At 38.9% G+C, this 21948-nt stretch overlaps 1 protein-coding gene across 2 annotated transcripts in view; it reads left to right on the top strand.

Annotated features, from left to right (window-relative positions):
- The first annotated feature begins 3204 nt into the window (after positions 1 to 3204).
- GREM2 (gremlin 2, DAN family BMP antagonist) overlaps positions 3205 to 21948 on the top strand; it is a 107347-nt gene continuing 88603 nt past the window's right edge. Inside the window, exon 1 of one of the 2 annotated variants that reach the window (XM_074316784.1) lies at positions 3205 to 3724. The gene's annotated coding sequence lies outside the window, so the exon portion shown is untranslated. The remainder of the gene's footprint in view (positions 3725 to 21948) is intronic. The other variant, XM_019746849.2, reaches the window with a different exon arrangement.

Raw genomic sequence — 21948 nt, 5'->3', positions numbered from 1 at the left:
AAAAAAAAATCAGCATTATAATGGCATTAGCCTAAGTTGTAAAGAAAATAAATAAATAGGTATAGAAAAGATCAAGAATGTGATGCTTATAACACTAGAAATGCAATTAACCTTCAATATACTGGTTTTGTGGACTTCTGATAACTTTGAATAGCAGAAAAATAATTCTCACCTTTTTATTCTTCTATATTTTGAAAAGGTTTTCCGTATTACAAACAATACCTATTCACCATAGAACGTGTGTGTGTGTGTGTGTGTGTGTGTGTCAAAATAAGGTAAAATGACCATCTATAATCATCTTTAGTCCAGAAATATACTTAGGTTACATCCATAACATTTTTTTTATTTAATAAACATATCATGGAAATCATTGAATGAAATTACAAATTCTTTTGCAATATTTTAAAGATCTATAATAACATCAAAGATGCTGTCCAACTGGAATAAACCTTGAGCCATCTAGTCTGGCCTTTTAGCAATGCTTTAATAATCCCTTTAGAACGTTGTGAGCCCTTTTCTTGACCATTTCAGTGACTGGGAAATCATCAATTTGCCAGAATGTGTTTTCAATTGCTCGAATGCTCGAATTACGAGAAGTCCTCCCCTACCCTGAGTTTTGTCCTCCTCCTTTAACATCTCCCCAGAAGAGCACTGGGTTTGGCATTCATTTCAAGTTTTTCCCATCCTTCAGCACCATAACCATAACTAAATCATGTAATTTTGCTATACAAACTTGATAAGATTAGGCTGATAACCCTTACCTTATATCCCTCATAGTGTTGTTTAAAGATTCAAGTAAGAAAATGACAATACATTTGAAGCATATATGGATGGTAAACATATTTCTTCTTCCACATGAATTATTTGAAAAGTGTTACAATCTTCACCTCAAGTCCCTTCCCCAAGACAAACTGCCCAATTCTCTCCATCATCTCTTATAAATTATAATATCCAGAATTACTGTCTTATCAACTCCTCTGGATACATACCCATTTGTGAATGTTTCCTGTAAAATGTGCCACACTAAACTAAACCTGATGATACTGATTTGGCTGAATGAGTGGGACATAAAACAGGATTATTCTGCCATTGATTTGCACGTTGGTCCACTATTGTGCATGCTGAGATGGAACAGCTTTCTTATTACCGCTGCCTGTATCGTTTGTAAAGGGCTATCTGAACTGCAGCAGTTGAGATATGTCTTTGAAAAAAATCTTTAAAAAGTAGCAAGATGATCAAAAGGATAAATGTAGAAGAATAAATTCTAATGATTTGTTTTCTCCTAATCACACAACTGATTGGGTATGAGGTGTCCTCTTAATCTTCCAGTTTTGCTCTTTGTTACCTGAAGGAGAGAGTTGAATTATTACCTAGAATGAAGTTTAAGATTTATCTGTGACTTTAAGTTATCCATGATTTTATTTTCAGTATTTCCAGGGATATAAAGAGTTATAATGAGCCCCCCAAATAAGCAGAAAATATGACTACCTGTTTGTTTTCCTCAGTCACTTCTTTTTTTCTAGAAAGGCAATTCTAAGGAAGTACAAATTACTGGCAATTATTACTTAATGGAACATATTATAATCTGCCCTGGAATAATGTGTAAAATGAATATTTATCAATTGGTCAGATGATTTCATGAATTGTTAGCTCTTCTGTGCAAAGGCAGGCAGGAACCAGAATCTGCTATATTAACACTTTACTATCCTTTGACTTGAGTAGTTCATACGGAATGAACTACTAATCTCAAAAAGATAAGAAGGAAAACAGTCATCCAACCTCCCAGCTCTGTTTGCTGTCTACCTTCATAACCTAAGGCAAGTCACATTATCATTCTCCAACTCTGTTTCTCCACCTGGAAAATCTGTGTCTCCTTTCTTTCTCAGACTGTTGAGACCTTTAGAGGAAATGCACTCTACACATTCAAGGATTTATGACCGTGTTATTTTTTTAACTGCCTACCTAAAGAAAGGGAATGGGTTGGAGTTGTTAAAGTAATAAGGATATGCTATTTGAAGTTGGATTGTGGTTGGCAGAAACCAACAGCCAAATGTGGTTTTGTTTTGGATTTCTTTTGTCAATTTCAGTTGATTTCAGGTTGGCCCATTCTGAAAATAGGTTTCATTTCGGAATTCCTGGACTGTGCCCAAGTAAGAAAAGCAAGCAGGTACTCTGTTTGGTGATAATAAATTTCGAAAAGTAATTATTGTTTCCTATTGTGATTTTGCAATAAAATACAGAATGAGTTGGGCTGGAACCAGAATATCCAATACTAAGTAGTATACAGAAAGGGATAATATTGGGGGGAAATTTTTCAAGTGAAAAATCAAAATAGAGCTCACTGATTTCAGAAGCAATGGCTTCTTGTCAAGAATAACTGTCATTAAAATTTCCATAGGCACTGGTGAAAATGATTTTGGGGGAAAGGCTGAAGGAGGAGCTGTTTTATAAAACACAGCGAAACTTAATTTTATTCTTAATTTTCCCAGCCAACTTTGTAAGATCTCAGGAGGATTTTCTTGGGCTATTTCTCTGCTGAGGGGCCAAAGTTTTATCTCTATTGACACATACAGATTAAAAATTTTAATCCAGGAAACTTTATCAGTCTTCCTTGGCTAGTGAATCACACCAAGAGCGTCTCAGTTTTGAGACTATCAGTGGGGAGAAGACCAAAAAATAATAAAAAGAGGAAGCATGCAGGCGTCACTGGAGCCTCCTGATATAATACACCGAGCCCACGCAGCACAAGAATTGGTCTGGCGTCATTGTTCTCTGGATGCTGCAGAGTCTGATTTGCATTAGAGACCTCTGCATTCAATAAACAAAAATAAGGATAATGATGACCAAAGCGCTATTTGGAACAGAAAACAAACTCAGGCAATGAGTGTTTTCCACTGAATTCATTCAAGATTTTATTAGTTGAGCTCTCACTTAGGTTGTAAGGCTCAGCTTGCTTTTAATTTCACTGGCCTCAGTTATTCAAAACAAAAGGAGACTGGAGAGAGAGAGAGAGAGAGAGAGAGAGACAGAGACAGAGACAGAGACAGAGAGACAGAGAGAGACAGAGAGAGAGAGAGAGAGAGAGAGAGAGAGAGAGAGAGAGAGAGAGAGAGAGAGAGAGAGAATGAGAGAGAGAGAATGTGCACGTATCACACATGCTTTGTACATTCTTCACATTGCAAACCCATCAACAAAAGAAGGAAGAAGATCTGAGGCGAATGAGGGTTTTTGCGGATTTAGGGGATGGAGAATTTCTCTACATAAACAAGAAGGTTTGGATTGGAAGTCTGCTAAAAAAAATGTTACAGCTGACCACAAGGTTGTAAATCCACAGACTGGAAGGAGGAAAAGAGAAACATCGCAAGCGACTGAAGTGTGTGTGGCTGCAATGTTTGTGGGTTAGATGAGAAACAAGCGCTGAGTGAAACGTAGAAGGGGGGGTGGCTGGTGTGATTTGTTTGGTGTTCAGAGCCAATAGAAATCCCAGACTGTGATAATATCCCCATGCAGCGCCGAGAGACGAGTCAGAGCGAAGTCTCCGGCTCCTTCCCCATCTGCGAGCGCGGCGGGCCGACCGCCCCGGGGCTGCACACTCCAGCGCGCGGCGCTTATGCGCGTCTGCTGGAGTCCGGCTGCTGCGGAGTGTGTAACTCAGAGAAGGAGAGGGAGAGGGAGAGAAAGAGAGAAGGGACCCGAGGAGGAGGCTTCCATCACGTCATTGCAGGTATGAGCTTGCCACGACTAATCTGACACAGACACGGTTTCTGATTTCAACCTTCACAAGACACTTAAAAGTAATTGACATTGTTCCATGGCGGGTCCGTCCGTACAGAAAGCGCTGAGTGAATGTCTCGCCTGTTTCACCCGTAGATAATTTAAGCTGTTTGCGTGTGCTTTGGGGCCACAAGGTTTATTCACCTATTGACTTACCCGTGGGTGTAAAGCAAGGACCTTCAAACTTGACCATGATCTCTCTTTTTTTGAAATAACCTCACTACCTGCAAGTTGTCACGCTGCCCATTTAGACCTCTTGGTGATATCCACTGTAGTTCTGAACTATAGCAAGTCAAACACCATCTATCTGATGGTTAGAAAGCAGTGTTTGAACATTTCCCACCTACCTACCAGGTGAATATCTTCCTCAGAGGAACAGGAACCACAGTGGTCTTGGGCATGGTTGTGATTTTTAAAGCATATAGCCAAGGTGGACTAAGTTCTTGAGTGAAAGACCACTGTAGCATTAGGCTGTGGTTGGAGGAGAAAAAGAAAGAAGGGAGATATTTTAAGATGTAATTGTAAGGGACTCTTCTCGTGTACCTGATTTATTTTTACATTGCCTTAGGGTCTGAAAATATATTTGTAATTCTGCACCCGCAGGCAGGATGAGTTTCAAGACCTCATGTATCACTACATTGAAAATGTATGAATTGGAACCCTGTCACAAATATACTTGTAAGGAAATGTCAATTTTTGGTTTGATTTTACTTGATCCTAAAATTGGCAGACTTCTGGCTGTTTCTTTCTTTTCCTTTCTTAATTTCTTTTATTTTGAGCCATGAGTTTTATTTTTACTATGTTTAATTTTGAATTTTGAAGATGGGTAGAAAACTCTTTTTCTTGTTGATTACTTGTGATTAGATTAACATTGCTTAATGAGTTCAGTCTTTCCCTTAGAAAAGCCAGAGGGGACTGAATGAAGGCTCAGTTAGGAGGTTAGTCTTGCTCTGGACAGTCCTCGCATACTGGTGTGTAACTGCTCTGATTCCCTATAAAAAAGAGCTTCGCCTGCAGTGAAGAACGTACACAGACTGGGGCTCTAGTTCAATGAGAGCATGACACTGCAGCAGGTGCAGGGGCACTCCTCTAAGTGGATTCTTAGGCGATCATAACCAAACCATCCACTGATAACTCACAATCAATTCCGCATTCAGTCGTGCCTGGTTTACAGGGCAGAGCTTATCCCAAGACATGTGCCTGACCATGGAAGATAAAGAATCTGTAAGAAAGGTATTTGTGTTCCATATCACAGTGGAGAATGTACATTGCCCCGTTTTTAATCCGATGAACGTGTTCTTTTGTCATTAAAGAAAATGTATGCTTAGCTATACTATGGAGTCAGGAATACTGTCCATATTTTTGCCCATTCCCAGATTTGAATGATTTAACAAGGTGTTTTTGAAATCGTGCCCAAAAATAGACATGGAAAGTAAATATTATACTTAGGAGAGAGCATTTTGATTCTATAGATGGATAGTTTATTCTCTTTTTACATCACAAGCATCTTGATTATAAAGAATTTACCTAGTGAAATAGATACAAATGAATTGACCCAACTAAATTCTATTTGTAGTTGAAAGGGTAGTTTTGCATCACTGTGAACATTTGTGAATCTTCAATAAATATAATATCTGAAATAAATCAAGACCCATTTCCCTCTTACCATTCAAAGTCTAAATCAATGCTGGGCACGATGATCCCAACTGAGTGGATGAGAGACTGAATATATAGACTTCGTATGGACAAAGAGACACTGATGGCTTTTCAAAGATGAATATAAACAATGCTTTGATTATTCGTTGTTTTGTGCTATCATTCTTCGTTGAGCAGGGTACAAATTCCTGTGGATCTCAGTGCAGCCAGCCACAGCTTTAGATACCCTTAAGTTATAAGTTTTGTAAAGTTTGGACAAGGTGTATGCCTTTAAATCTCTTTAAAGTAAACACCTCTTCCTCAGCCCTCTTCTTCTAAAGCAAAGGAATGGAATTAGACTCTGCGTCTGGGCGCAGGGTTCTTATTGATATGGAAAGGACCTAGCAGCCTGAGTCAAGGACAAACATTGAGAGGCTGCTGAGGCCCAGGCACACAACAGATTAGACCAGATTAGACTCACTCCAGTGTTGCTACAGCCAGCAAACCAAGTTGCAGGCATTTTCTCTGTACCAGGGACATTTAAGTAGTTAGGAGAAAAGTAACAAATTATTTCCTTTTTTTTAATTGAAATTTATTGGGGTGACAATGGTCAACAAAACTATATAGGTTTCAAGTGTATATTTCTATAATACATCATCTATATATTGCATTATGTGTTTACCACCCAGAGTCAGTTCTCCTTCCATGTAACAAATTATTTCAACCAAGGGAAATGTGCTGAGTATTGGGCTTGAAACAAGTCACACAAAGGACCAATAAATGAGACACATTGTTTTGAAGGGGAAAGTATGCAATTATTTTAGGCCTCTGGTGCCATCTACTTCTATGTTGGCTTAGCTATTTCTCTTTCTACCACAGAGTTCTGGTTTTATTTTCTGTAAATTGGACACGCTGACCTAATAATGTGTACAATTAATGTTGATCACACGTCAAGCTAAAATATGGTCCTTAGACCATTCATCTAAATTATTTTCCATTGCCACCACTTCTAGTTGGGAAGATGTCTGATTGCTCAGCCCAGGAAGAAGCACAGATTTGCAGAGCAGAATCCCAGAGCCATGACAGAGTACGAGGATACACAGTGAGAGGGCGAAGCGGCAAGGGTATGGAGTAAGATGGTATAAAGATTGGCATCCTTAACTATAAATCCAGGAGCCAAAGTAATAATGAGTTTATATTCTCAAATAAGCTGCAAGTATAAACTTTTGGTGAGACTTCCTGCATATTTTAAACATATTCTCATACATACACATGTGCCTCACTCAGGTGTGGGATGGACATAAATACATGTGCTGTGAACACTCCTGTACATATAGGCCAGGAGAGGGCAGCAAGCAGACTCTGAAAAGTGATGTGTCCTCTTGACCAGGGGGAGAGGCTAATCTCCAAAGGGCTAAAAAATGGCTCCCTAACTTTATGCACTTTCCTCCCTGTGGAAGCAGAAGCTGGAGTCTTATTAAGGGATATACCATTCAGAAAGGTTTGTTTTTATTTTTGCCTCCAGACTTGACGCTGCCTGGCAAAATAAGAAAAGCGGGATATTTAGCAGAGAACTCAATTACCCTTTCTTTTAATGAGCTTCATCCTTTGAAGTGACTCAAGCAGTCATTATCTTTACTCTCTCAGTGGGAAAAAGGGAAGCAGAATTCAGAGAAAAGAGGAAAAGAAAGAATGGGGTTTCTTGAGCTGGTTCTCCAGGGAAAGTGTTTGTGAGCTGCTTTATCAATAGACCCAGTCTTCATTTGGACCATGTCTCAAACTCAAGTTCAGGGCCACGGGGAGACGTGTTGTACACTGACAATCAAGAGTACCTCCGGAATCGTAGCAAATTTGGTTTCAAAACAGAAGATCTGGAATAGCTTCTTTTAGTGATATGCAGAATCTAAGACGTGCTAAAAAATAAGAATTATACATCTACCTCTTAGAAGCTCAGAGGTGGTCAAATCTAGTCTATACTAAACCTCATCCAACCTTTTTTGGCTAATGAAGTGTTGGTACCATCGCAGAACATCATATTCTAAAGACAAACCATCAATGTGCATAGAAGAAAGAAATGATCACTCTTCACTGGGGTTGCCTGTAGCCGGTCGTCATCATTTCTGCATGATTCGTCCTAACTTAGCTAGGTTGGCGATGTCACCTTCAGAACGCCCTCGTCTCTTTGCCACCTTTGATTCAAATGCCACACAACTCGCTGCTAAACATGAGGACCCTAGGAGAACGCTCAGAGCTGGGCTTTAAATCAATGTCTGAGAGGTCCAGAGTAAAAGCATTCCGGGTGAAAAAGCTGTTACTCCTGAGAGACGATAAGGCAGAAGGGACATTGGTCTGGGGATAGCACATTGGGAGGGGAAAATCATGACAGGTGTGTCAAGAAAGAGTGATTCTGAGGGCTTGGGGGGCTCTGGGTTCTGGAAGGCGCAGGAGGCTATCCACCAAGGGCTTAGGAGCGTGTGTGCATGAATGAGGCCGAAGACCCTCTGATGGCGACTTTTCTCTGGTACCAATGTACTCTGCTAGGAGAGGTGGTGTCCTTGAATAAAAGCAAAGGTTTTTTTCAAGGACAAAGTAAAGATTCCTTGGTGTCTGGGAGAAAAGGGAGGTTGTTGTGTATGTTCCCCATTCTCAGCCAAACTAGCCTCTGCTGCACTCCACTTACTATCTGGAGCTACGTAATGCCCTGATGTTGGGCAAGCTTAGATGAAAGGGGAAGATTCATCCAGGGTCACGATGGAACCAAACACAATGCTGTAATAGTAGGGTATTAGCAAATAAGAGGGAGAAATAAATCCTAAAGGCTGGGGTTGGGTGCAGATGGTAAGATTTATCACCCAAAGTCTAAGGCCAACAATCTCCAGTGCTGATTTTCAGTTTTAGTGTAGCACTTCCCAGTTCCTTTCAGTCAGATAAACTCCAGGTTCCATCCCCCTTTTCTAGATTACTTTCCATTAAAGAAATCTCATTACTGATGGGGAAATCTCTGGGAAGGCACTTACCTGTTTGAGATGCAAAGCAGGATAAGATCATAGTATTTTAGCAAATACAATAACCGTTATAAGAAGACACACTTGAGGGTATGTTACATTAAGGAAACATTTCTGAATTATGAATGCAAAGGAATTAGAAACAAAGGAAATATATGACTTATGGAAAAATTCTCTTGAAGGAGAGTTTTTGAAAGACATGATGCCAAGAAAACAAATATTCCCAAACATGATTTTCATGTTGTGGATTAGTAGCAGTTCTGAGCTAAAATCATTTTCTCCTATACTTTGTTTAAACAGTGGGAGAGGGAAAAAAAAAAAGAGAATGGAAAAAAAAAGAGAAGGCGTTGAGCAAGGGAACACTTGACTAGCTCGTGTGAAATGCTTAGTTGACTTTGTCTAGTACAAACATTGTCTGCATTAAAAATATTATTCAACCTGGCTCTATAACTGTGACTCTAAAGGCTGGGAGGAAGCTAATCTTATCATCTGTGGAAAGCTAGCCACCTTGTTCTGCTTTTATGCAATTATAACATGAACCCTGCATAATGCATTATATTTTCAAATTATAGTAGCATTTGGGGAAAGTTGTTAGATATGTGATATTATAGTTAATAAAAATCAAGCAGCTCTTTAATGGGATTTCCCTGCCAACTGCTTTTGCTAGGAATCTAAATTTCATCAAATTTTCAAGCGATCCTTAATTTTCCCTTAATTATATTACAAATTAAGACTCATTAACATTTGCTGAATGCTTAACATGTGGCAGATTATACTAGACACATGCATGCATATTATCTAATTTAATCTTCACCACAACCCTGGGAGTTTATCTTCCTCAAGTTTTTTTGATTAAGAGACTTGCTTATAACCATAACATTTGATAGCACTTGGTTCATACAAGCATGCATTCAACAGATATCCATTGAGTTTCTTTGTATAACAAGAGCAGCAGCAACGATAGTAATATGTCATGGTTAATATTACTTGTATGGTTCTTTATATTATTATATTTCCACATACATTGTTGCATTTGATTCCTGTATAAGCCAGTTACACATGCAAAAATAAAAACAGCAAACATCTTTCTATAGCCGTAATTTGTCACTAAATCATTGAAATTATATGGAAATTATCTTGATTGATTATTGCTTGATTTAGCTTCATATCCATAGGGATGTCTCACTTGATAGTGTATAAACAGATGAAAAATACTCACCCTCAAGCTTACTACTTGGCAGAAAAATAGATCTGTGTCGATATTAACCCCGCTTCTAAGGATGTACTCATGTCTCGGGGCCACATCTTCTAGCCTGCAAGACACCCACCCCCTTCATTATTCCTTACGAAATATTTGGTGTATAAGTGTAGCTTCAGACATACATATCCAAGACTTCAAGTTGATAAACAGTATGGAATAAGTACTTAAGATATCTATGTCACTTCTGTGAACTCAGAGAACGTAAACTTTAGAGGAAGCAAAGAATAATCACTTTGTTTCAGAGGGTCAAAAGGTATTAAGATTCCTTTGACCTAGAAGAGGGCTATCTGGTTATGAAAACTCATTAACCTAAGAAAGTCAGGAGACCTGGGTTTGCAACTGTTTCTGTTTTTCACACCTAAAGTATGACCGTAGGGAAAGCGTACAATCTCTGGAGAGCAATCTTTACAATGAGAAGGCGGAAGGAAATCATTGTGTTTCTTTCCAGCCCTAAACATCAGTACTGCGTGCTTCCTTCTGGGACAATAGCTAATGGTGCTTGAAGGATGACCATTTGCTAAGCATTGTGTAGGTATCATGTAATTGTACAAAAATCCTAATACTAAATTGTTATTATTATCCCATTTTAGAGATAACAGAGGCTTAGAGAGACTAAGAGCTTACAAAAAAATCACACAGCCAAGTAAGTTGCAGAACTGGATTTCAAGGCCACCTCTTCTACGTTTCCCATAGAATGTTGTGCCTTCATTCACTTATTTATAAATATGTATTGAGAAAATACTATGTGCAAGATGCTGAGCAAGGTTATAGGGTATCATATTGATGAGCTCAAAACTAATGGGAAAGACCAAGAATAATCTAGTAATTGTAATGGGTTTTGCTAATTATTACAATATAGGATGTTCTGAAACTCTTAAGATATTATTTTTGCCTTGTTGACAACACCATTTGACAATATAAGTTATTATAATAGCTCAAATCTTTTATTTTTATCATTTCAGGTATTTCTCCTCTTCCAGTATAGTAGGGTTTTAGTCTTCCTTGTGTAATTATTTTTGTAATATGTTTATATCTTTTTTTGCGGGGGGATATTGGGGAACAGTGTGTTTTTCCAGGACCCATCAGCTCCACGTCAAGTTGTTGTTTTCAATCTAGTTGCGGAGGGTGCAGCTCACTGGCCCATGTGGGAATCGAACTGGCAACCTTGATGTTATGAGCACAGTGCTCTAACCACTGACCAACCAGCCGCCCATCGGCAGCTCAGCTCCAAGCTCAAGCCATTGTTTCCCACTGGCCCATGAGGGAATCGAACCGGTGACCTTGGTGTTATGAGCACTGTGCCCTAACCATTGAGCAAACCGGCTGCCCTGTTTACATCTTGCAGTAAATTTTCAGTTCCCACTAGGAGAGAGTTCATTTCTTTTTTATTTATATTTTTTGTTTCCCAGTGCAGAATTGGTGCTTAATTAACTGTTGAGATCCAACTACATCTAATTTAGAGCTAGGATCAGAGACTTCTGTTTATTCTGCTGAAAAGGCACAGTCTTCAAAAAGCTTATCTGCTGAAAGGCACACATCTTGCATAACCTAAACAAATGAAAGCTCAGTCATTTGTCCTGGAAAAATGTTTTTCTTTTGCCTTGTGTTACACATCCCTGTTTAAAATGATTATTTCAGTAAGAAAACCCAACTGTCATTTAAAAAAAAAAATCAGTGAACTTTCTTTTTTAAAAGAGTTACTTCTTTGAGTTTAAAATTCTAAATCAACCATTTTGACCGATTTTTTTCCCCCAAGTGAAAGAAAACTTCACTATTACAGATACCAAAGTGTTCCTTCAAATTTATCCTTCATTCCTCTGGGGTTACATGGATTGGTCATAATATACTGGAATACTCACCAACTTTCTGGACACAGAACTTTAATTTAGGAATTGACAAACTCTCGCTCATGCAGAGAAAAGTGATAAGGTTACCAAAGATTCATTTTGACGATTGGAAGACTTAATTTAGGAGAAGCAGGAGAGCTCAAGAAGACTAATTTGCTCTCTGTGGTTGCAGAAGGAAGATTTTTTTTTTTAAAAAAAGTCTCTGTACTGAGAGTTCTTTCCCTTGGGGGAATCTATGAGAATTTAGGGGAATCTGTCAATGTGGATGGGAAAAAAAAAATTGCGTCCTTATTTTGATGACTTTGGAACTGAAATTTCACATTATCTTTAGTTATGAGTGTGAGCAACGAATCACCGTAGTATTAGCAGAACTGTGGTTTTGTCACCAATAGAAATCAGAGCTGTTTTCATTACCACATTACAGTCTCAAAATATCACTTACATGTGTCACCACTTCAAAATTATGGTGGTTACTATACCTGCTTCTCATAAAGAAGAGCATAGAAATCTATAACACACTTTTGTTTTCAAACATATTGATACATTTCTATATACAGATTTTTATGTAATTTATATATGTAAATATATAAAATATAGTTTCTTATGTAATATTATTTATTTCTGAATTTGGAAACATTACTCTGAGAATGAGATCTTAGGCTTCATGAGGCCCAAAAGGGCTGATGGAGGGGGGAAAAAACCCAAAAACCCACTCGATAGGGCGGTAGATTTGGCTTATTAGATGGTGACCTTTCTATCCCCTGAAGTTGCCCCAAAGAAAATTTCTCACCCTGTGAGCCAAGGAAGCTTGTGCTGGTGGGGGTGGCGGTGTGTGTGCTGGATGGAATTACTTGAGGGGAGTCGTATGTCAGATATGGAGCTGGGCCTTGATGCTGCCAGCTAACACTGAGGCTTTACAGGGTCAAGACAAAGAGATGAGGAAAAGTCCATCTCTTTCCTCAACTTGACAATATGAGAGTTTGAGCCAACTGGCTTCTGTAAGGAGGGAAGAGTTCCTGAGGGCATACCTCTTGCCACTTATCTCTGTGCTTGTAACTGGGATGGTCTCAAACATCAATCAGTAATTACTTGTTGGGTGTGTGCATTGGATGGCTCAGGGCCAGAGTTGACAATGAGTCTGGTTGGTTCCCTGAAGAGTCTGAGCAGATCTTCTTGGGCTTACTAATCATAGTTCCCTGCTGCATTGGAATTCTCTTTTCATGTTCTTTTTTCCTCTGCTATCCCGTGAGATAATGAAGCAGCCATGATTATTTTCATCTTTATGTCTCTGGTACAAGATGCTTGATGTTTTGGCAAATGAATGAATGCCCCTGTAGAGGTCATTACTGTTGCAGAACCAGTGGCCCCATTTTAAAAATAAATGAAGGAAGAAAATATGAGAAATAATCCTTCTGATTTTACTCTATGTAAGTATCTTTGCAGGATGGGCTCAGGGAGAACATTAATCCTATGTCACACTGTTAAATCCTTGGCCACTGAGCACCCAAATGAGAACCTCACAATGAATCCTGTTAATGGTAAAACGAGCAACCTCTTTCCTATTCAACTCAATGCAAGTGTTGACAGCAAATAGCTTTCAGGATTGCTGGGACCTTGGCAGGCTCTCGTAATTTCTAGGGAGGTAAAGTATTTTATTTAGGGCTTAAGCTGAGGAGGAGAGAAGTTCTTATTAGAGGATGCCAAGTGTTCTTACAAGTGTGTCTTTCACTCTGCTATGATTATGGAACCTGTTCTGGTTCTGGAAGGCAGTGCTTATGCTAGAAGGGAGAGTTGGAAGGGGACAAGGAAGGATGCATTGTGCACTGACTATGCATTTGAGATATTCGAACATCTAATATCTTGTTGAATGTGCATAACAGCTTCTTGAGGTAAGTGCTCTTGTCCACATTTTACCAACAAAGAATAGCGGCTCATTGAGCTTCAGTAAATTTCCTAACTTCACACAGCCATTAAGTTGCTAAATAAGCATTAAACCAGGGGCTTAAGAACTCCAAATAAAATTCTCCATCTTTCTAGTATAACAAAGTTCTGAAACACTGCTTTTTCCTTCAATAATTTTGGCCCTGTTGCCTCGCATTAGGTTGCCTCGATTTAGGTTTCAGACTAGGGACTCCCAGAGATAAGGGTCCAGGTGGATTGTGTTGGGTGGGTCATCAAACACAGAGGGGTGTGCCCTAAATTTGGAGCATGAGCTTTGGAGTCAGATTAACCTGGCTCCACTTCTATCTGTGTGGGAATATTACTTATTATCAATAATCTTCATCTAAAATTATATGGTATTATTTTAAGAATTACATGAGCTAATGCTTTTAACCCAGGCACTAAAATACAACTATTACTAATTTTTTTGCAGGCTTTTCAAATTAGTGGATTGGGGCAAACAAGCACGGGTCTTCAGAATGGGTATCTGTGAATGTTTGGTAAAAGAAAAGTTTATTGCTGAGTATACTTCAGAATTGGGAGTTCAAATCTAATTTTGTGAACTGACATAAATTAAGGTGTTTGGGTCTTTATTTTTTAAATAAAGTTGAAAATAATAATTATTTGGAAGAAGGGGTAAACACTCTTCACAGAATCATTGATTCATTCAACAATTATTTATGGAGCTAGATCTGGAAAATGGCAGAATATCAAAAGATGGACTGTATTTTCAAGGAGTTTATAGCTATTGGGGAAGACAAGTCATGCATTCATCAATAAGAACACAAGGCAAAAACTGGGTAGAATTAGTAAAGACGTGGACAAATAAGGTGCCATTGGAGTTGCGAGAGTGAGATGTTATGCCCAATGAAGAACTCTCCATGCTCCAGGAAGGCCTGATCGCACAGTGTGCCTCTTTTCATAATTTCCTTTCTGTTTTCTCCACCCCATGTCACCTGTTAAATATTTAATGCCTTATATCTCATAGAATTTTAGAGTTATAAAGAAACAACTTACTTAATCTCGTTTGACATAGAAGGAAATGATAGCCCAGAAAGTTGTGTGTATTTTTAGACTGCAAGCTAAGTTTGTTGTAGAACTAGAACTAGGACCCAGGTTTCGTAGTTCCCTGTCTGTTCCTCTTTCTACTACACCGCGCCCCACATTGAGCTGCCCCACATTAGGCTGAGTCAACAGTACATAAAGTGTTGTAAGACAGATTTCACAAAGGTGCAAGGTGCAGCCAAAGTGGGGGAGAAGTCATTTTGCTTTGCCGACAGTAGAATGATTTTGTATAAATGCAGTTGAGTTTGTTGTTGTTATTGTTTAATTTGGATGAATTCTTTTTCCTGCTGTCCGCAGTACTAAATTATTTCAGAATTTGAACTCTCCAAGGTTGGAGCCCATTGAAATAGTTCCAAACATTATAGAAGACCAGCAATGCCTTCAGCTCAAGTGATGAATAAATGGAAAATGGAATAAAGTAGGAGGAATAGTAAAGCAGCCTTTGATTCTCCTTCCCTGGGTGCCAAGTGCTATGGGGCATTTTGTCTCATTGAAGAAATAGCAATGACTTTTCCTTTCCCTCTTTGGATCAAGGATGGATCTTCTTTGTCATATTTGTCATCAGGTGTTTCCCATCCCCAGCACTGGCATCTTCACTAGTCCAACCGCCCCATTGGACTGGTTTATTTGGTCATGCTTAGAATTACTTTCACTAACAAATACATTCTCTGGACAGGATTCAGGGAGAGAAGGGAGTTTGTGTCAGAGTCTATCCAGAACTTCCCCCTTCTGTTTGTCAGAGGAAGGCCACTCTGGGAGAAAACATCCTGCTGTGCCTCGGCCAGGTCCTGTGAGCCCAGTGCTCCAATGCCTACACTCACCTTTCATTTCTGGAACCAGACATACACACAACCAGACATACATCTGGGACAGAGTCCCCAATAAATAGAAGGCAGCTCCCTCATGTATTCTCTATCCAATGAATGAATGAATGAATGAATGAATGAATGAGTGAATGAGGTACAGAAGTCCTTATCCACGGTGCTCCCAGACAACTATGAGGATCAGCGACAGATGGACTGTTGTGGGGGAAATATTGTCCCTTGCAGAGTCCCACAGACATTTGACTCCAGGAGAGAAAGCAGCAGGGAGCAGGACAGAGCTCAAGCAGGGCATATCCGACATAGAAAAGCCATATTCCGGGGCTATTTATGTTCGTCATCCTACTTAAGTTGAGTTTACATGCCATTGACTTTGAGTAATTGGGCTGTGGGAGATAAAACAACTAACTCTTAATCAAAAGTTCTTTTCATCCAAATTTGGAGCAAAAATTGTAAATTCTGTTTTTTGGGGTTGAATGAGATAGCATTGCCGATGACTGATATCTGAATAGGCACCATATGGATTTGTACAAAGGGAAGAAAATAATCCTCAGTTGTAAAAATATCTTTGGTCTTCATAAGGGTAATATGCACCCACATGTTTCTGTCAGGTGGTTTTGCTATAAACGATTATTCTTGGACTAATAGAAAAAATTCCTTTTATAGTGATTGTACATTTTCCCAGATTATCAGTGTAGCATGCAAAATCCCACAACTTCAGAAACTCAAAAGATCAAAGGCAGAGAGGCCAGTGCACTCTTTAGACTCACCACACTAGTACAATAGTTTGACTACCAGAAAGCCCCTCTACTGACAACAAGAAAGTGTACTCTCATAATTACCAAACTGCACTGTGAAAATTGATATGCATTCCTAATTCTTGCATTAGATATTCCTGTTGTTTCTTAATGGCAGTAAAATTCAAATTGTCTCCATATGGTTAAAACATTGGCCAATTGAGGTTTGGAGCTGTTTAGTCAATATTAACTGCTGTGGTGTTTAACTGATTTTCTGTTTCAAATGACAGCCAGAACTATCAAATAAACCCAAAAATATTTATTAGGGTGGCTTCTGAATATATAGACTATGGTTAATTACACAGACTCAATAATCTCACTAAAAGAGGAGAAAATATTTTTTTTCCATCTGTGTAAACCCCTCTGGCATAGGGTAGGTGCATTGCAAATGTTTTGGGGACACATGAAAAAAATTAATAACTTAGAGCATGTGAATTTGTAAGTATGGATCTGTAATTGTTATAAGAAAGTCACAAATAACGTTAATAAATTGGCCATCAGCTTAGAACTTTAGCTCTATGTTGTCAGAGTTTTGATTTATACATATTCAACCGATATTTATTGAGTGTTTACAACGTGCCAGGCACTAGGAAACCTAAAAAAAGACTCAGATATGGTCCTGCCCTCCAGCAGCTCCCAGTCCACTAAGAGAAACAAGCACTGAACAAAGAACAGCCACATTGAATAGCAAGGGAGACCTTTGAGCAAAGTTAAGTGGGACTGGCAACGATGGCAGCATGAATCACTGGTTTTGGTTAGAAGGGATTCTTAGGCACACATTGTACTGGAAGAGATGATATGCTTGTTATACTCAGCAGTTTACAACTTTCACACATCATCTGTTTAGCAGTTTCTTTCTTTTTTCTTTTTTTTTGGGGGGAGGGGCGTTGTGACACTGCAATAAATCAGCTGTGCAACTTTTTCCTAGTTCCTTGAGGTATGAGTAAATGCATACCTGTTTGTGGCATCTAAAATATCCAGCTGGTTTGCTCGCCTGTGGCTCAGGACTCTCCTTCAGAACTCTGCCCTCTGAACACTCTGGCTTCTGGCTTTTGCGGCACACCAGAGACAGTGGTCTCATTCCTGGCTTTTCCTGAAAGGATCGTAACCATATCATAAAAAAGGATTACTGGATTCCAAGCAAGTCACATTCAGGTGTAGTTCTTTGGGAAAAACAGGATCTGAGGAAGGTAATGTGCCTCAGTAGAATAGTAATACTATTTTGCTTCTGGTTTCATATCTGCCGTTGGCTGGATTTTAGTTCATGAGGAAGAACAGTAGAGCAGGCTTGTAATTTCCAGCCTTTATTTACTTGTGCACCAGCCAGATGCAAGATGAAGAAAGTGAATACCAAAAGGTCAGATACTTTTCTTTTTTCTTTTTTTTTTGTCTTCTCCCCCAAGTACGCACAAGGAGATAACCAAATGTTTGTTTTTCTATCAGAACATAAGTTTGGGTACATCTACGTGACTAGAGGCAGCTGAACTAGAATCCTGTTTCATAACAGAGGCTTACCTAGAGTGATCTAAACTATTCTCCACAGCCTGAGCGGGTATTAAAAATAGATTCAGTCCCCATGTTAATATCAGGTGGGCACACAAATGACCTTTTGTAAGTAGTAATTGGGGACAGAAAAAGTTACATGGTTACAGTTTTGCATTTCCTTAGCTTCCCCCTGGAAAAATATAATGGATCACTCAAATATCGACTAAAATTTTCTCTACAGAATAAATGTTATAAAAAATGATTGATTAGATTGAGGAGTCTACCTTAGTTTAAACAACCATGTTTCCCCAAAAATAAGACCTTGCTGGACCAATGTGTCTTTTGGAGCAAAAATTAATATAAGACCGGGTCTTATTTTACTATTTTACTATAAGTATAATAAGTATAGTAAATAAGTAAAATAAGACCTGGTCTTATATAATATAATATAATATAATATAATATAATATAATATAATATAATATAATAATATAATATAATAATGTAATATAATATAATACCGAATCTATATAATATAATATGATATAATATAATATAATATAATATATAATACCAGGTCTTATATAATGTAATATAAGACTGGGTCTTATATTAATTTTTGCTCCAAAAGACACATGACAGTCTGGCTAGGTTTTCTTTTCCGGGAAATACAGAAGGAGGATTTCCATCTTCCACATGAATTCAGGAATGCCAATGATGCAATAATAATGATGACAACAAAAATAATGTCTATCATTTATTGCGCCCATGCCATAGTAGCGCGACCTAATTAGAACTGTTAAGGTATTCCCCCATTATCCATGAGGGATACAATGCAAGACCCCAAGGAGATGCCTGAAGCCCTATATATACTGTGTTTTCCTATACATACATACCTATGATGATAAAGTTGAATTTATAAATTAAGCACAGTTAAGAGATTAACAATAACTAGTAATAGAATAATTATAACAACATACTGTAATAAAAGCTAGGTGACTATGGCCTCTCTCTCTCTCAAGTTACCATGTTGTCCTGTCCTGTACAGTATGGAATGCTGGACAAAGGGATGATCCGCATCCCAGGTGGGATGCACTGGGTGGTGCAAGATTTCATCACGCTGCTTAAAATGGCATGCAATTGAAAAACCTATGAATTGTTTGTTTCTAAAATTTTCTCTGTAATAGTTTCAGAGTGTGGTTGACTACAGATAACTAAAACTGCAGAGAGCCAAACCACGGATAAGGAGAGACTACTGTGTTACAGTAGCTGCCCCTTATTTAGGACTTACTACATTCTAAGTACTGGAGTAAATCTTTTACGTGCATTTAAGCCTTAATAACTGTCTTGAGAAGAACACTGCTATCTCTGCTCTCTAGAAGGCTGAGAGTCAAGTTATTTCCCCTTGAGCAAAAAGTTAGGCCCTTTGTCTATCTACCTCCAAAACTCTTAACTCAGAATCTTCATGCTAGACTGTGACCTGAGCGTGTTATTAGGTGTTTTACAAACGCAATCATATTGAATTTTTAAAGCAACTTCGAGTCAGGTCTTATTATTCCTTTCATACAAATGAAGACCTAAAGCCACACTGCCAGTAATGAGGAGCCTGAATTCAGACCCAACTCGGCCTGACTCCAAAGCCCATGTTTTCCATCCACTCAATATGTTGCCTCCAGGCGTGTTCTAGGACGCAATCCTCATCCCCAGATTGCCTCCCCAAGGGGTTTTCTGGGCCTGAAATTCCCTTAATAGGGAATAACACCTTCCATTCCATAATTTGGAATATGACTTGGAAAGAAAAATACTGCTGGGCTATTTGAGGATTGACCCAAAGAGCCTTGGGTTAGCAAGGCTGGTGTACAGGTGCGCTGGGGGTGGGGGTAAGGCCTAGAAGAAGAAAAAGAAGAGGAGTAAGAGAATGAAGAGGAAGAAGAGGAAGGGGAAGGAGAAGGGAAAGAAGAAGAAAGATGATGAGGAGGAGGAGACGAAAGAGGAAGAGGAAGAAGACTTTGAATAAATTTATTCTTTCAATTTCACTGTAGGATTTCCTGAAAATATTATTTATAAGTACACATGAGGCCAAAGAGCATATATAGTTATAACTTGGTGTTTTGCTTCAGTCTTGCCTTTATAGCTTGTTTTGGATTTGTTATTAAATTCTCCAATGTTCTACCCATGTAGGTATCTCACCTATCATTCTAAAGTTGCTCAGTTCAATTTTTTTCTATCCCCTTAGACTCATATCCAATATTTTTCCCCATTGTATTTCAAGAAAATGAGAGAATAAAGAATGACCCGATTTTCACCCATTGATTAGTGATTTACTGAACGTTTCCTCTGTATGAAAGACTTCAACCCCACACAGCAACTGATGAACTGCTCCCGTAATGCCAAATGTGGCGTGTGCCTTGCCGAGGGGAGAACGTAACTTCTGGGAAGAAAGCTGATGAAACTCCTCTCAAAACTAAGACGGCCATGAAATTTATTGTCCAAACCAGAATGCTTTTCAGAGTGGAAAGAGGGTGCGATTAATAATTACACTTGGATAACAGACAGAGGCTGGGCCATTGCAGGGCAAACAAGGGCATGAAGAAAGAGTGGTCTGGTCTCTAAGGTAGTATAATCTCTTTATGATAACACAGTGCTTTGCATATCACATATGCCATGTAACTGACACTGAGAACAATCACATATATTTATTTACAAGCATTGAGAACCTACTGTGTGCCAGGTCTAGACTAGGCACTGTTAAGGATTCAAGGACGACATTCACAGTCTAGTGAAAAAAGAGACATAGATAACTTATGTTAGTAATAGTAACAATGCTAACCAACATTTACTGAGAACTTTCCATATGACATACACAATGCTGATTAATTTTTGTCCATTATCTCATTTAATCTTCACCTAATCCTATGAACTAAGTAGTGTAACCAGGCTGGGTTTTCAAATTGGGATACTGAGACTCAGCAAGGTGAACATGTCAAAGCCTTCTCACATGTAACTGGTGGAAACAGTGTTCAAGCCTCAGTGTATTCGGGTTCCAAGCCTGAGTTCATAGCCACCATACTTTGCTGCTTCCCTGCAGAGGACACCAAGATATGCGTCATGGGAGAGATTGGAGCCCATTGATGGTGGACCGCAAAGAAGACTCTTACCCTTTCCATGGGTGCATGAGGAGCGCAAGAGGAGGGAAAACTTCCCAGAGGAGGTGACATTTGAGCTGGGCCTTGAAGAATCCCCTAAATTTCCTCAGGGAGCAGAGGGGCAGGAAGAAAACTTTTCAGGCAAAGTGCCAAGCCTCACAGCGGTGCATGGGCTGGGGGAGCAAATGTTTTTCCCAAAACAACAATGCATAAAGGACAGTGATGAACTCATGCCTTGACAGTGTTTGTCTCTTCAATGAAGAGCAGGAGAGGGCCCAAAGTCGACGACATTTTGGAGGCGCCTAAGTATATAATTGTATGCAGAGTTGTGTTTTAGGTTCATGGTCACTGTTGAGGCCAGAGCTGGATGCAGAACCTCTTCCCACGCTGCCCTGAGCTTTCTTTCACATGACAAATTGACTTCAAATACTGTCCTGTCCCTAGGAAGTAGTTTCTATCACATTTCAGAATTTTTAGAGTCTCCATGTTAAGCATTAAATCAAGAAATAAATCAAGAACAGAAAGACTTCCGTAAACCCTGTTTGTCCAGTGACATCAAATGTTGAATTTCCACCTAAGTGAATTTTGAAAATAAAAAGGAATGTTTTAACTGCTAATTTTTTTTTTTAAGTTTGAACATTTGTTCTTAGGGAAGTAGTTAAAAAAAAGTGGTATTTATTTTCCTGCCCTATTATACATAGTGTACTAAAATCATAAAGTCAGTGTCATCCTAGAGAACATCAAATGTCCTCCTCCAAGCCCTCGTTTTTTTATTGAGATACAAACATTTCTGTTTATTTAATGAACATCTATATAGCATGTTTGCGCTGTGCCAGCTACTATTGTAAAGGCTTCACAATTAAGTGTGTCATCCTTATGAGGTTGAGACATTTCTCATCGGTGTGCCTGTGCTGAATCACATGAAAACACTATGCTTTTCTGTCCTGTCATGCTGTTCCTCACTCCTTACTCTTACCATGGTGAATTTGCTTTATAGCAACGGCAAACTAAATAACTAAGCTGATTAAAATTAAGCATGACATAAAAGTACACAAGCTTGTGGGGAGGATAGGAGATATGGAGGACAGTCTTCTGGAAAAAGGTGTGAGATTTTGTGCACGGACGTTGCACCGTCTGTTTTAGTTATTCAGAGGTCACTCTGGCTTGGTTT

Source organism: Rhinolophus sinicus, linkage group LG12 (genome assembly GCF_036562045.2).
Source record: "Rhinolophus sinicus isolate RSC01 linkage group LG12, ASM3656204v1, whole genome shotgun sequence".
Taxonomy (NCBI): domain Eukaryota; kingdom Metazoa; phylum Chordata; class Mammalia; order Chiroptera; family Rhinolophidae; genus Rhinolophus; species Rhinolophus sinicus.
The sequence above is the reverse complement of the archived record's forward strand: the minus strand, read 5'-3'. Positions and strand labels throughout refer to the sequence as shown.